We start from the raw sequence: 15,571 nt of genomic DNA on the forward strand, positions 1-15,571 counted from the left end.
GTTTTAGAGCCGCGCCGTGCCACTGCGGCTGGGCAGAGGGCTGGGAGCGGGACAGCAAAGCCCTGGCTCCGGGCCGGTGGAGAAATGTTGTACCCAACACAACCAGGATCCATCTCCCTGAGCCTCTGCAGCCGCCACCAGGTCCTGCATGTCCCGTGTCGTGTCTACCAGCCTCGCGCAGGTGTCTCAGAGCAGTGGGATAACGCCTGTGCATAGGCCCCAACGTTTTTAGGGCCCTGAGGAGGCCCAACAGAGGTCCTGAGGACATCAGCACCACCCACAGCCACCTCCAGGGCCCATTTAATTCCTAACTGGTGGCCAAAGGCTATATTTTGGGCCACATTTGAAGCCACATCAGTTTGGGTGAGAGGGAAGCAGGAGAAGACGTGTAAGGAGACAACAGACCTGTCTGCACGCACACCGTCAGGGCCCCTGGGGACTCCAGCTCGAGGAAATTTCTGCCAGGATGTTGGTTTCATCCCCAAGCAGCTGGAAGCCAGAATTACTTGCTGACCTGACGAAACACCAGCAGGAGATGTGCGGTTGTGCTCAACAAGGCGCGCAGCCCCAGGAGGGAAGGAGGCTGCACCCCCCTCTGCAGGGCCACCTCCTCCTGCCCGCTGTCCTTCTGGCCAGCCCAGCAAACGGGCTGGGAAGATAGATCCCAAATTCCTCTGCTGGCACCCCAGACCGGCGAACATCTGCTCTGCAGCTCCGAGAGCCCCTGCCCGTCCAGGTCTGCCAAACCTGGCCCCATCCATGAATAACCAGAAGGATTCACATGGCGAAGGCAGGTGGCTCCAGCAGCTGCGTGCTGCAGGCACCGCACACCACACTCTGCATGGAACGAGATACCATGACTGGATGGATATTTCCATCCCTGATCCCTCCAGGGATGTTCTGCAGCCCCCACCTCCTCCTCCCTGTCCCCAGCTGGAGCACCACTCAGGGCAGCGGCAGAAGACTCGCTTCAGAGGGTATTCAAGCTCCATTGGGGAAGATTCCTGCAGAGGACACTGAATGGGAAAGGAAGAATGCCTGCAGCATGGACAAAACCACCAGGGACCTGCCTACAGGAAAGGTTTCTGGTCGTGGATAGGGCAAAAAGACCCAGAGGAGCAGAGTCAGGGAGGTGAAGGAAAAGCAATGCCACCTCTTTGGTATTCCACAGCTGCAGTCAGTAGGTGTAAGGAGGAGCCAATTTTAAGATGCTCCCTCCTAGCCTGAGGCCTGTCAGCTGCTGGGTGCGACTGATCTCACCTGCAGCATGCAGCTACTGGCTTCTTTATCTTTTTCTTCCTCTGGAAACCGCTATGGCAGAGATTAATGTCGTGAAGCACAAGTTCCTGCTCCACGCCAGCGCTTGGAGAGCCACTGCGGGAAGAGGAAGGCCTGGGTGAGCACACCCAGCCCCTGCTTGTTCCTGGATCTTGTCCTAGCTGCACTTCACCCCATTGATGTTTCAGCAAAGCCTGCCCGAAACGGCAGCAACAAGTCGGCATGGCTTATCTGCTGGCTCTGGAGTGGAACCATCTGGTGATGTCAGCCCAACAACCCTGGCAGTAGCTCGAGAGGTGCCATAAATCACCGACAACAAGTTAATCACTTGAGCTACTAGCTAAGGAGACAAGGAATACATTGCTCTAAAACAAAGCGAGATTTGACAGTGACAAAATACGGTATTCCCCCTCGTTGCTTTCTGCTGTCGACAGGAGAGCAACCCTAAAAGGGGTTTGCTGTGAAATCGCTGCTCCCCTCCTGGCGATCTCCCCCATCGCCTGCGGGGAGACTAAAGCAGCTCTTAATGTAACTCCAAAACAAAGATCCTGTGTCACTGGGGTGTCTGAGAGGAAGACTTCGTAAAAAGAAAAAACTCACCTCCTCCTTAATAGTGTCAGCTGGCAGCCTCGTGTCAACTTTCACCCAGGGATATGGAAATGCTGTAAAACAGCAGGATGCTGAGCCTCCCGCTGCCCCGGCGCTCCTGTAGGCACGTGGAGCTCTCCCTCTTCCGAGGTAATACAATGGGAGGCTTCTTTTCCAAGTACATACTTGTATACACACCAAAAAAAAAAAAAATCTATTGAATTCGCCGTGCTTTCCTCCTCCTGCCTCACTGAGCTGACAAAGGGTTTGCCACCTGGAAAGATTTTTGAGAGCATTTTTGCAAATCACCAGATTTTGTGCTGGAGAACTAAAGGGTTGCTTTGCTGTCACACCGACACACGCAATGCTCTTCATCCACGTAAAATGGATGGTATTTAAAAGACGTGTGGCCGTGGTGCTTAGGGACATGGTTTAGTGGTAGATCTGGCAGTGCTAGGTTGGACTTGACAATCTTAGAGGTCTGTTCCAGCTTAAATGTTTCTATAATTCTAAAACGCACAGCAGTCCTTCTGCCCCCACCCCAAAACCTCAGCTATAAACTCCTCCAAGAAACCATTGTCAGTGAGCCATCCCCTCCCACCTCCCCATATCACGCTGGATTTGAGGGACCTGCTCCATTTCCCCCCAGTCTCTTCTTTCACAAGCTAAGGAGCCCTGACCTCTTAACCACTCCTCTCAGGAGGTTTTTGATGTCTTCATGGGGATCTGAGATGGCTGTGAACCTGTAGGAGATCCATGTCCTCCTGGGCCAGCAAGCAGAGGACAGGCAGGACATCCCATATCGCATCTAATAGCGCTCAGCCCTTAGGCAGCTGAAATGAGTCAAAAGAAAGCTTATCCAAGGCACCACAAGGGAGCTGCAGCCAACAGAGCCTAATTCCCCCCCCCAAAAAAAAAGCCAGGGATTCAGCAAGGCAGGGCAGGACACATCTCATTCCTGGTGGTGGTGCTCTTACCAAGAAGGGTTTGGGTGGGATGGATATCATCAGGTGAAACCAGAGGAAGGTGGGGGGACATTGGGCACCAGATCATCTTGCAGGCGAGGTGATTTTCCTCCCCAGGCACGCACAGCACTGAGTTATTGCCTTAGAGCTGCGTGAGGAAACCTAGATGAATCCCTCATCACAAGTCTCATCCTCTGAAGATCATGCTTTGAAAGCAAGGTAAAATCAAGGACCCCCTGGCTTGGTGTAGGAGGGCTGCTGCACCTCTCTGCAGGCAGCAAGCTCACAAAAAGGGCAGCAGCAGACAGACAGACGGACAGGAGGACCTTGTCACTCCCACCTCCAAGCACCAGGCTGCAGAAAGCCAAAGAAAACCCATCACTGGGAGGACGTTTATCCTCGTTCTGAACTGTTTGTGAGTTTTATTTCCATGTTTTTCCCTGATTAGCAGCAGATGCGCAGAACGTGCCTGAAGTCAGAGCCGGAGGGGACCAGCGTTCCCTGTTCCCAGCTCTTGGCCGGAATCACGGTCAAGGGGGTGAGTCTGAAATGAAAAGCTTTCGTCGTGTGAACTTTCCAGAGGAAGCCGGTTTTCTCCTGGAAAGAACAGAAAGCGTGTGTGGCAGGAGCGAGAGGCTCCTCGGGGGCTGCCTGTGCAGGAAGGAAGATGGTTTGATTTATTCTAGGTGTGAAGCTGGGCCAGGGACGCTTGCCAGGTGTTTGTACGGGTTGTGCTTCGTCACTGGGCTGTGTTGCTGGTGGGAACTTTGCTCTGCTTCCCAAACCCAGCCTCTTTGCACCCAGAGCCAGGAGGAGGAGGAGGAGTGGGGACAGCCAGCAGCAAGTGCACAACCATGCAGCCAAAACCAAGCATCCAAAACCAAGCGCCCAGCTCATCACGATGAATTTCCCATGCAAGGAAGACCAAAAGCAGCACCTGCAGCGAGGCTGGGAGAACCCAGGGCTGCAGCAGCTCAAGGCACGGGGGTGACCAGCCTTTGTCAGGGCCACAGTGCAACAATTTGCCGCAGACGTGGCCAGTTCCCATCGGCTTTTGTGCCTCTGGGCCGCAGGGAATCGGGCCGGGGAGCAGCCTTCCCCCTCCGCAGGAACTGCAAGGTGCTGAGATAGCCTGGCAGCAGGCTTAAAACAAACAAAGGGAAGTGCTTTTTCACACCACTCACGAATAGACGGGGGAAACTCGCCGCCAACAAGCCTGGCCACATTATGGCCACTGGAAGCAGTGGGAAACCAGGCGTTTTGTTCTGGCACCCAGCTGGCTCAATACTTGTGCTTCCCTGAATGCAGGGGGCTTTCCTTCCCCTCCCAGGGTGCAAAGACACAGCTTTTGCTGCTTTTTACTCTTCCACTTCCCTTTCCAGCATCTTTTCGCATAGGTCTCAGAGGCAGGGACCCACTAGCATCGCCCCCTCCCTCCACTCGTGTTGCTTTCTCACCTTGTCCTCTCTCTCCTGTGTGCTGTAAAGGAGAGGATGGAGGGTGTCATTCCTCACCTGCTTTCCTCCAACCCCTCTAAATCTTCTTTGCACCCCACTTCTGTTCTTCTGCCTCCCTCTCCCTTGAAGTTTTTTCCCCTTCCCCGCACCCACATCTATTCTGTGGAAGGCAACTCACCCAAGACCCAGCTCACATCTTCCCTGCTAGACCACCTTGTGCACATCCCCACCACATCACCCAGGGCTGGTTCTCCTCTGCTCCTCCTGTGGCTTTCCTGGGACCAGGAGACAGCACCATTTATGATTCAGATCCATTTGGGATGCTTGAATTGATGTTCTTTAAGGGTTTGGACAGAGCTAAGGTGCTGCAAAGGGGCACATGCTGGTGTGGGGACTCTGAGCATGAGACCTGGGATTTGGAGGGCTGGAGGAGACCACCAAGGGCAGACCAGTTGCATCCACGTGACCTGAAATCAGGGAGAGGAGCCTCTGGAGAAAACTATCCCCAGAATCATGCTCCTGTAGAGGACATACTGATTTTTTCCAAAATTGAAGGTGTTCAAGTTCTACTTTGCCGCTTTAGGCTGCACACCACTGCAGCCTTCGGCTCTTTGGCACCACATCCTCCCTTTTAGCCTCTTACCAGACCTTGTGCTTTCCCTGCTTTTTCCTCCCGACATCACCAAGAGGCAGCCGCACGCTCTACTCAAACAAAGAGTGAGTTGTACACCAGGATCTCAGCCTCAACAAACAGAATCTTGCTCGAGCCAGGGGTAACATCACCTTAAAGGACATCCCAAGAGGTCAGAAGTGCAGAGCCAGGCTTCGAGAGGTGATGCAGACAGAGCAGGAGCCTCTTGACTTTGTTCCAGACCAAGCGCGCCCCTTTCCTTGGGACAGGACCAACTTGCCAGGCACACACACAACATCCTGCATTTCCCTGACACCTGCACCCAGCAGGGCCCTCGGGGCAATTTGTGGGCAGTCTTCAGCTCTGAGTGTTCCTGGTTTCACAGCCCCAAATGCGACCTTTATTGTCACGAGAAGGATGTTGTGGTGAGCACTGTCACTTCCACTCACTGCTGGGAAGCGGGCCTTGAACCAGCACTCACATTCCCTGGAATATTAAGCCATCTATTGCTTTTTAGGACTTTTATCAACAATCCTTCCTTGGAAGGCCAGGAAGAGACCTGCATTAACAGAAACATGAGCAACCAGACCCACCTGCTTGGTTCCTAATGTCTCTTTCCAAGGCTTTTGTTCCAGGAGGACACGACCCTGAGCTTCACCCTGTTGAACAAGCAGGCTGCTTCGCCTTTCTGCAGGGCTTTTCTTACCCTTTTATCCTGAACTGGAAAACCAATCTCATTGTGCTGCATTTCCTCTCAGCACCTCCAAACACATCACAAGGAGGAAACTTCTCACCTGGTGGGGTTACATCAGGTCCAACAAAAAGGTGACCCCACCGGGCGAGAAGCTTCATCAGGTCCAGCTCCATCACCTCATTCTGCACTACCCGCCTTTCCAAAAGGATTACTGCTCGCACCTGAAGCCAGGTCCTGGAGGCACTGCAGTACCTGGTGGCTTCAGGACGCTCGACGGGGACCTCCAGCCCATGCATTGGATGCTGCCTTATGTCATGGGGCTGCTGGCAGTGCAGGCAAACCGCACGGGAGAAGAGCTGCTGAAGAACCCACCCCAAAGGCCTCGTCATCGGGACAGGCAGCAACGAAGATCCAGCTCCACAGGAAAGCACCTGGCAGCCCTCTCCTGCTCTGGAGGCCTCTCCCCGGAGAAGGGGGGAGATGAAAGCAGCCAGGTGCAAGGCAGGCAGCTGCAAAGGGCACCCGAGCCCGTCCTTGCATGCGCAGGGTGCCATGATCCTGGAGCGGAGTCAGGGCAGTGCGACCTGCTCCAAAAGCACCCAGGTAATCACATACCTGCCTGGCTCATCAGTTGGGTCATCTTGGGTGACCCTCGGATGCCTACCGTGCTCCCAGGAGTCCTCACCACCCAGCGTGGGCTCTGATCCATAGAAGTGGGCACCTACACCAAGAAAAGGAGAGGCAGGAGGAGCTGGCTTTGGAAATCAGTCAAGGAGCGCCTCCCTTCTAATCGCAAGGCTGTGTTTTCCCAAGGAGATCTCATCATTATGAGAGATGATCTCTGTGAAGCCTCACGGGGGTCCCGCATCCCACCTCACCCCCAAACCCGAGCTCCTGACCGAGCGCCGCTTCCGACAGGATCTGCCTGAGCACGCCGCGGTACGTGGCTCGGGGTGGCGGCTGGTGTTTTGTAGGAATTAACCTCAAACACAGGCACAAAGTCTGAAAGAAAAGAAAATGAAAGATTAAATATCAAAGCTAAACCCACTAGAAACAGAACCCTGAAGGGACAAAATCCCCAGCCTCAAAGTAGCTTACGCATCTCAAGTTCCCGGTGGTTTGTTTTGTGGTGGTTTTTTTTGTGTGTCTTTTTTTTTGACTAGCCTTAGCTAAATCCTGCCCAGCTTCTCTCCCAGACACAGCATTTCCAAAGCACATCGCTTCCTTCCCGCAAAAGCCTTGCCCCCACACTACTGATCCTTCACCACATCTACCGAGCGTGCTTTCCTCCAGGACCACCCTCCCCAGCAGCCCCCGACTACATCCCCATGGTGCATCTCCGCTTTCTTCCCAGCATTGGTCCCAAATGGCTGGAGCCCCTGGGATCTCCCCCATCTGAAACACTCCCTTCTTCAACTTCCCAAACCCCTTGGATTGTCACCGGCTCACCCAAGCCCCGCCAGTGATGCCATCACCAAAGGGGTTTCCAAAAGCCATCACTCTACCCAGCACAAGTCTAGATAAGACTGAGACACCTCTGTGCATTTCTCCAGCTCACCGCTCTTGAGTTTCTTGTGGGTTTAGGGCCGAGCTTCCCCCCAGGTCTCCAGGAGACCTACACACAGCTCCTCCATCCTGACATAGGTAGGGGTGAGCCTTGCCCTCCCCTCAACCCCGTGCATCTGTGTTTGCCATCCTGCAACCCCTCATCAGAGGCAGGATTCCGATGGCACATTAAGACACCAAAATGTGCCCATCTCGATGCTGGGCTGTGGAGGGAGAGGTGTCTCCAGTGCCACCAGATGTCCGTTTTCAGGCCACCAAAGACAATCTGGGTGTCAGCTCTCCCATGGCAGCCAGCAGGTTCTCCCTCAGATTTGCCGCTCAGGCACGGATCCTGTGCCAGCGCTGGGAATGAGCCACATCACGTTTACCCAAACTGCATTACCGCTCATCCAACATCAATGCTCCCCGCGCCAGGTGTGGGAACATCTCCCATTGCACCCAGGGGACTTCCCAGGCTCACTTCACAGGGAAAGCAGACACCCCAGGTTTAAGACGGGTTCTGCAGACTGGTGGGGGTAGGCAACGAAACCGCAGCGCGAGACGGATCTCATGCCGTACACAGACCCCCCAGATCACACCAAGGCTCAGACACTCCAAGGACAGACTCCCCCACAGAAACCCTTCGCATCCCTAATCCCTTTAGGCTTTGGTGTGCCACGGCAGACCAAAGACAGAGCAACAGGTCTCCAAGAGCTCAGGGACCACTTGAATTGGTGTTTCTGAGGATCTTCCTTCTCATGGGAAGTTTCCAGTGCCCTTTTTCAGGGCCTGAAAGGAACCAGAGAAAGGAGCGAGGAGTCCAAGTCTGTCTCCTGCCTTGGATCCCTGGTTCAGGACTTACAAGGCAGATCCAGACCCAGCACTCAGCACCAAGACTTATTGTGGGCTTTGTGATGGTTTTATAGCTCCTCTCCATCACAGATAAACTCACAGACAGGAGAGAAAAATGAAAACCACCTGTGAAAATGCCTAAAAATGCTCCATCTGCCTAAAAAAGCAGCAGTCAGGTGACAATTAAGGAAGAAACAATTTGGAGTAGCATCCCATGGCTTTCTCCCCCACTTCCAGAGCAGGCAGGGAGCCAGCCAGAAGGGCAGCAGTTAAATCCCAGCCTGTATCCCTGAGAAAGCTGGGATGGTGACGGCTGCTCAGGCCAGGAGGATGTTACAGATGTGCTCTGGAATTAACGCCCCACGTGCAGGTGTGGGCATCACTCGGCAGAGCCTTGCTCCATACCCAATGCAAAATTCACGTGCCCTGCCAGCACAGCTCATCCGAAGGAAATCATTTGGGGATTAAGTGGGCATGCGTGCAGCAGGAAGGCATGAGCAAGCAAGCAGGGGATAAAGGCACTGCCAGCGAGGAGAGCCCTGCAGCCTCCTCCTGCCTGGCAGGGAGATGCAAAGATCACGCAAAAGGAATTGATAAGGAAAAAAAAGACCAATTGCATTTTAAGAACTCTAAAAAGAAATGAAAAGAAATCCAACAAGACAGTTTGAGTTTGAAACTCGTGTCCCAACACCAAACATTGCTTGCAGCAGTGAGCCAGCTTTGTGCAAGGGGAAGCAGCACGGCTCTGCAGACAGCAGGAGACACGGCGGCCCCTGACTTCCACCTCGTACCTTTCTTTTTACAGCACAGGGAATTTCCAGAGATGAAGAGATCTGTGTTTTGTTTGGTAATTATCCCCTGCTAGCTGCTTCCCTTCATCTCTGCTTTTATTTTGACATATTCACTGTGCTCTTTTGATCTCCTACTTTGCAGTGACACTCTGGGTAATGACTTCCAGCGAAGGATTAAATATTTTGATGTCTCCACAAGCAGCATCTGCTGTCACCCCTTCAGCCTCATACGATCCAGAACACTTTCCATGCTGGGACACCTGTGTCAGGTTTGTGTTTCACCTTCATTATGTTATTCATACCCAGTAACATCAGCATTAGGAGAAAATGAAGGCGCTGATGTCAAACTTTAAGGTGATGGCAGCTGCCTCGATCAGGAGAGCTCCCCATCCTCACCCTGGGTCCCGGCGCACAGAAGAGCTCATGCTCATCCCCACCAGACCTTGTTTTGCTCAACGCAAGGACAAAGCAGCTCTGGGACCAAATCTGAACCCTATAATAAGAAATCAGAGTCTGCAGCTCTCCTGGGGGTCAGGGGGCAGTGCCCTGCACGAGGCAGGGAAGAGAAGGACTGCTGCTTTCCTCGTTAGAGCCACTACGTGTCGTCAGCAAATACTGCAGCCATCTCTGCTGCCAGGCTACTAAATCACCTCAACTAGGAGGAGGAGGAGGAAGGGATCGCTCACTCACACGTTCTTTATTTCCTAGATGCCCACGCTGGCAGGGAAACCTGCGTCATGAGATCACACGGCACTGCCAGAAACAGCAGGACTTCAAGCTCTGCCTGAAGAGGACGGCCAGCAGTCACCCAGGGCAGCAAGGAGTAAACAAAAATAAATCTAAATAACCTCTTTGGTGCACACAAAAAAATACAGAAAAGCCCACATATGATGGGGAAAAAATGAAGGAATGTGCTCTTCCAGATTGTGCCATCACACACCCAAAGAACAACACGAACGTTAGCATGGGCAACCTGGCATCCCCCAGCTTTTGGGGTCTTGGCTGAGCGACCCTTACTGCCTCAGGGCAATTTAGGAATATATAAAAAATATCCACAGTGATACTTAGCAGGGGAGAGGGGGGGAAGGTTTCTGCAGGCTTGGACTGTGGGACATGAGCTGATGCCAGCTAGTGACAGAGGTGGAGAGAAAACTCCCATGGATGAGATATGACAAAGCTTTCAGCAAGTGGGACAGCGTGATCGAGTGAAGCCATCCTTACACATAGCTCCAAAAAGCATTCTGCATTGTAGACAAAAATAGAGACCACCACATCCATCCTAAAAGCCAGTTACCATACTGCCCTCAAGCCCCAGGGTTTGCTGTCAGCCCAGTTACAGAAGCTTAACCTCCCAGTGCTCATAACCAACAACCACAGCGTGAACAGCATGCTGCTTTCAGGAGCTCAACCCCAAAATTCATTCCAGGGCAGGCTTCCATGGCAAGCCCTGAGCTGAAACCGGCGTCCTGGAAAACCCCAGGGCACCTGCAAGCTGTGCCAAGGCCGGCTGATGACAGGAATGTGGCCCCGGTTCAGTTTTGGGTGGCAACTTGCCAAGGCGCCGTGCTTCTGATCCCACCCCACAGGGCGAGGAGCTCGTCCTCTGGCCAGCCTCCCTCGGCTGCTCTCCCATTTCAGGACCCCATGGGCCATACAGCTGTCGGCTGCTCATAGAGCAGGGCAAGCAGATGGACGTTACCATTTGGGATGCAGAAAATAAAAAGCCTTAATAGGGTCTTGGGAAGGCGCAAGATCCAGACATGGCCAGGTCAGAGGGGTCTCAGCCCCAGGGAACAAGACACAGGGGGGGGGCTGTCCCTTCCACTACATCCCCAACATGCCACACAGCCAGCCCAAGCCAACCTTCAGCAATCAGAGCATGGGGTCTCAGGGGAGAGAAGAAGACAACGTGCCACCAAAACAGATCCCCAGCACTGCTGGGGACACCCCCCCATGGTGACAGGGAGCAAGGCAATGGCATCATAGCAAAGGGCAGCAGTTGTGATGTGAGACTAGACAAGAAAAGATGCTAGAAGTTAACAGGTCTGGAGGCCACACACATCTCACTGGGGGACCAACTTGGAGTTCCAGCTGGAGACAGCCTTGGCAGGCTGGAATATCTCCGTCCAGGTGCTCAGGCTTTTAGAGATGCCTTAGGTCTGCCTTCCCCCTTCACCAGTAAAGCTCTACCCTGTCCTAGCCAGCACACTGTGGAAATCTAGGGTGCTCTCAGACATCTCAAGCAGCAGCATGCCTACCTTGGGACATCCAGACTTGACCTGTTGATCCTTCCAACCATAAGCATCTCAGTCCAGGAGCTGAATCCCTTACTTTGTTCCTGCACACATGCTCAGAGATGTTAGCATAAACAAGGACCAGGAGATGCCACAGGAATCACTCTGTTGGTCACTCTGGTTTGGCATACATTCAGGAGACACAAACCAAACCTCAAAGCAGAAAGCAAGGAGCTGATAGACTAACTGAAGACCAGCACTCTTCCAAAAACACCTCAAACATAGTCTGAAGGCCCCAGGCTGAGTTTAAATAGTGCTCCTGGGTCCATGGGTGGAGTGGAGGCCCCAGGTGGAGCTGTTCAGGGCTGTTAAGGCTTATTATTGCCCTCGGAGCCCTGACACCAAGGATGTTTCAGATGACACAGATGCTTATCCGGGGACAGTTTAAGGGAGCAGGATTAAAACTATTTATGCAGCCACATGAGCTGAAAGTTTCAGCGAAAGTAATTCAGCTGTGAAGGCAATGCAAATCCCAAAAGGGCCAGCAGAATCAATTCATATTACAAATGCTTGAATATCTTGTCTTCAGATGTTGAAAACACACTCCTTCCTTTCTCTTGCTGTCCTCCCTTATTCTAGGGGTGGCTTTGTTTCAGGGTTGCCCTCTTCTAGCCCCAGTGCTGGCACGGCGTCCGCTCAGTGAAGCATTTGAGACCCTCGGGCAAGCGGTGCCGTGGTGCTCCGGGAGATGCACGCAGACCGCAAGCCTGCGTCATCTTTCTATCACCCTTTGAAGTGTGGAAATCATCTGATGAGTGGGTAATGCAACTGGAAGTTAAGGAGCTTAGCAATCCTGACATTTATGTTCAAAAGGGCCTGGTTTTACTGCAGCCCAGCAGGGAAACCATTCCGCTGTGACGCCAACCGATTGCTTTGGGGACATTATCTCTCCCGAACATGAATACCCATGAGCAAACAAAAGCATGTGTCTGAAGGGGAAAGAGTCCCACCCAAGGAAGGAAGGCAGTCTTCTTTTTATGCGTTTACACTAAAAACTGATTCTAAATTCAGCTTTAGGAAAGGTCAGTTCCCATGCCAGCATCAGCGTGTCCACACAAAGGTTCACGGGTTGTGACCTCACCACCAAGGGACTGGTCAGCCCTTCAGAAGACCTTGGCCGTACAAGACAGCAATGAAGACCTTATAATGAGCAGAAATCTCTTTACGGATTCACAAAGCGAATGCTGTGCCAGTGTGAGCTGCCCCAGAAGCCTGAGTTGTGCCTCCAAGGACACAGGCGCTGGGAAGAGACAGAACCAACCCCAGCTCCTCCTCACCTAACCCTGTTTGGACCTGTAAGCTGGCAAACAATTATCTTAGGGACTCGGAAAGCCAGTGAAAGACTGTGCAAGGAATGAAGCAGCATGTTCCCAGCTCACCTCTGGCCAGGCTGACTTCTGCCACCATCCACTGCTAAGAAGAGGTTATTTGAGGAGCAACATGACAGGTTTCTCCTAGGTTTCATGGCTAGGTTGCTCCCCTGGCACGGGTTTATGTTTTGCTCAGTCTTGCAGACTCCCATGGAGTAATTGCTAGATGTGTAGACCTGACCTGAAGCCCACTGGGGCACATGGGGTCTCTGGTTCCCATGGTCAGTGGATGGGATATAGAGGGAAGGAGGAAGCGGCTCCCTTTGGATGCTGGAGATGGTCCTCCAGGTCTTCTCTGCCAAAATGTGGAAAAGGTGGGAGCAGGACCCACCCCACAGAGACACAGCCAGCCCGTCTGAGCCACACCGCAGGCATTTCCCACTGTTCTGCAGACTGCGCCTGCTGCCTGGCAGCGATACACACGACCCCCCCTGCAGCCCCGGCTCCAGCTAACGGTAATGTGAGCGGGGAATCCCTCTGCTTTCAGATCTCCTGCCCGCTGTTGCAAGCCCTGGGCGAAGCTGGCTCACTGCAGGCTGTGGAGCGCCTGCCAGCAGCCCAAGCAAACAGAAACAGCATCAGCCAGGGTTGCCCTTGGCAAACCCAGGCCCTGCAGTTCAGGCTGTTTCTGTAAGCCCTGGCTCATGCGGGACCTGTGAAGAAGGAGCAGCAGAAGGACCTGCGGTGCTTCTGCTAGAAGGGCTTTATTTATGGAGGGTGCTTGGGACTGACCTGGCTGGCAGCCCACCAGGACCCTAGGTCACTCCCTTGCCACAGGTAGAAATCAGGAAGGTAGCAAGAAGGTGGTCACTTTGGAGGGTGGGAGAGAAAGGAAGCCTTACAGAGAGAAGACAACCAAGAAGACGGCGAAACTTCCCTTCTTGTGAAGCCTCACCACCCCACCTCTCTGAGAACATCTACAACCTGGACATGGAAATTGAGGGAAGGAAGGCTGCCCACCTCAAATTATCATGGTGCCCGGGCCCAGCCCTGCCCACGTGCTGGGGGGAAAACAAATTCAGCTCTCAGGTACTAGAGGATCTAGCTAAGCAAGAACTTTATGTGAAAGAAGACAAGCAAAGAACAAGTAAATCAGGTGGTGCTGAGTACTTTGCAGCATGAGCTGATCCTAGCCCCTCTGATGACTGCATCTTGGCCAGTGGCTCTGTCCCACCAACTTTTTAGTGAAGGCTTCTACAGCACACGGTCACTGCAAGCTGTCTGCTGACAGGAGGCGCCGTAGACTCCCCTGCTCTTCTTGCCTGAGATACAAACCCACGGTGAGAGCCATCATCGCAGATCAGGGTCACCACCCCACCGACACCCAGTTACTTGGCCCAGACTTTTGCGTTTATCACAGCCACAAGCTTCCTTCCACTTTCCTCCCCTCTTTTCACGGACATCGTTCTGAATTCAGGCTGTTCACCTCATCTCCAGCTGCAGCCACTGGCGGTGTGGACCTTAGCACATCTCACCTGCATATGTGGACGTTTCAGGATGCTCGGCCAGCAAACATGGAATGACTTTGGCCATCAGGAGACGACTACCTATGCAATCCGGACTGCAGCCAGTAACACCCTTCTTGTTTTCAGAAGGCAATGCAGATGACCATGAGTAGCCAGACTCTACCTGGAGCAGCTCAGGGCATGGCTGAAGCTGGTGTTTCACTGTGAGGGATGGGAAAATCCACTGGGACAGTAACTTCTGCAGGCAATACAGGACCAGGAAGATCATGTTTGCCCACAGCTTCATGGAGCTGGTTTTTTTGGTGCAATCTTTCAAAGCCTCTCTGCATCCCCTCCTTCGGAGCCCTCCTGGTCAACCCAGCCTAAATCTCCACGGATTTGGCTGCTGCCTCACAGATACTGAGCTGTGGGTGGCTGTGGGGTCCTGGATGCTTTTTTAGTGCCAGTGGCTCCAGCTGGTCTGCCTCTGCTCCAGAGAGCCGGTCGGGGTGGGAGTAGGAAAATAGCATAGGAAAAAGATGTGACTGCGGCTCTGTTTTGTAATCTGTGGGTGCTCTGTTTTTAATCTAGCTTGGGAAAGCCCCGAGGGATGTCTGTGCAAGGAAAATAAAGAGCGAGAGCACTGAGTTGTCAAGGTCAACCAGCTCCGCGTGTTTCGAGAAAGGGCAGGACTCGCGGAGGGCCGGGCCACAGGCAAAGCTTTGCCCAGGCTGCAAGGCAAAAAGCAAGCCCAGGGCGGGCTCCCACGGACTGAGAGCACAAACCACGGTATTTCCATCGTGCTGTGGGTGAAGCAAGGCCAGGCCAGCCCCTGCGAGCAATCCGTGTCTGCCTCTGCCCACCAGATCAGGCCAGCAGGACTTTGGAGCCCAGCAAGGTGTGGAGCACCCAGAGGCACGTTTAAACATCAGCAAGGGGAAGATGGCAGAGCGTGGCCTTAAGCAAGACCCTGTTAACTACCAGCACAAGCGGGCTGAGAGTTGGATTGGTTCAGGGCTATGGATCCCCTCGTGAAGAAATGTGCTCACACGGCCCTACCAGGCCAGACGTCAGCGTGCTCGTAGCAGGGTGGTGCTCCTGGTGGAGAAGTCATGTGGGCAACACATCCTTTGAAATACAATTGCTGTACAGACACTGGGGGCCTTTATTGATGTCTGTGGGATCTTCTTGATGTGAATAAATACATGAAAGGAGGGTGCGGAGAGGCCGGAGCCAGGCTTTTGTCAGTGGTGCCGAGGGCAAGGCCCAGAGGCCTCAGCCTGGAGCCCCGGCGGCTCGCCCTGCCCCTCCGGGGGCACCACCGGCACCCAGGGACCCTGCCTGCCCTCACATTTTGGGATCCTGCGACCTCAGAGCCCACCCAAGGCCACAGCCTCCCCACTCCATACCCCAGCCATACCCTGACTTGCATCAGCCCCTTCTCCACCACGCTATGCAAGTAAAGCCCCAAATCACCCCAAACAGCCTCCGCTCGGTCTCACATCAAGGGTTGGGACATTTCCCCCGGCCCAGAGGGAGTTCTGGGGCCACCCAGGAGCTCTCTCAACCAAAACCCATTTGGTTTTACCCCTGCCCCAGCCCAGCCCCAAGCCAAGGACACAGCTGGGAAGCCGTGCACACACACCCACACCTCTGCAACC

The 15,571-nt window shown here is 53.6% G+C and overlaps 1 long non-coding RNA gene across 2 annotated transcripts; it reads right to left on the bottom strand.

Moving 5' to 3' along the window:
- Window positions 1-18: 18 nt before the first annotated feature.
- LOC308194671 lies at window positions 19-12,435 on the bottom strand. 2 transcript variants are annotated; one of them, XR_013950795.1, is made up of 6 exons: window positions 11,060-12,435; window positions 6,513-6,615; window positions 6,229-6,334; window positions 2,547-2,699; window positions 1,879-2,051; window positions 19-1,374 (listed from the first exon to the last, which is right to left on the bottom strand). It is a non-coding gene; the product is annotated as an uncharacterized lncRNA (long non-coding RNA). The 2 variants fall into 2 exon arrangements; XR_013950796.1 differs by lacking the exons at window positions 19-1,374; window positions 1,879-2,051; window positions 2,547-2,699 and having other exon boundaries at window positions 5,791-6,334; window positions 11,060-12,346.
- Between the last annotated feature and the right edge of the window lie 3,136 nt (window positions 12,436-15,571).

Source organism: Anser brachyrhynchus, assembly GCF_964034855.1.
Source record: "Anser brachyrhynchus genome assembly, chromosome: 4".
In the NCBI taxonomy this organism is placed as follows: Eukaryota; Metazoa; Chordata; class Aves; order Anseriformes; family Anatidae; genus Anser; species Anser brachyrhynchus.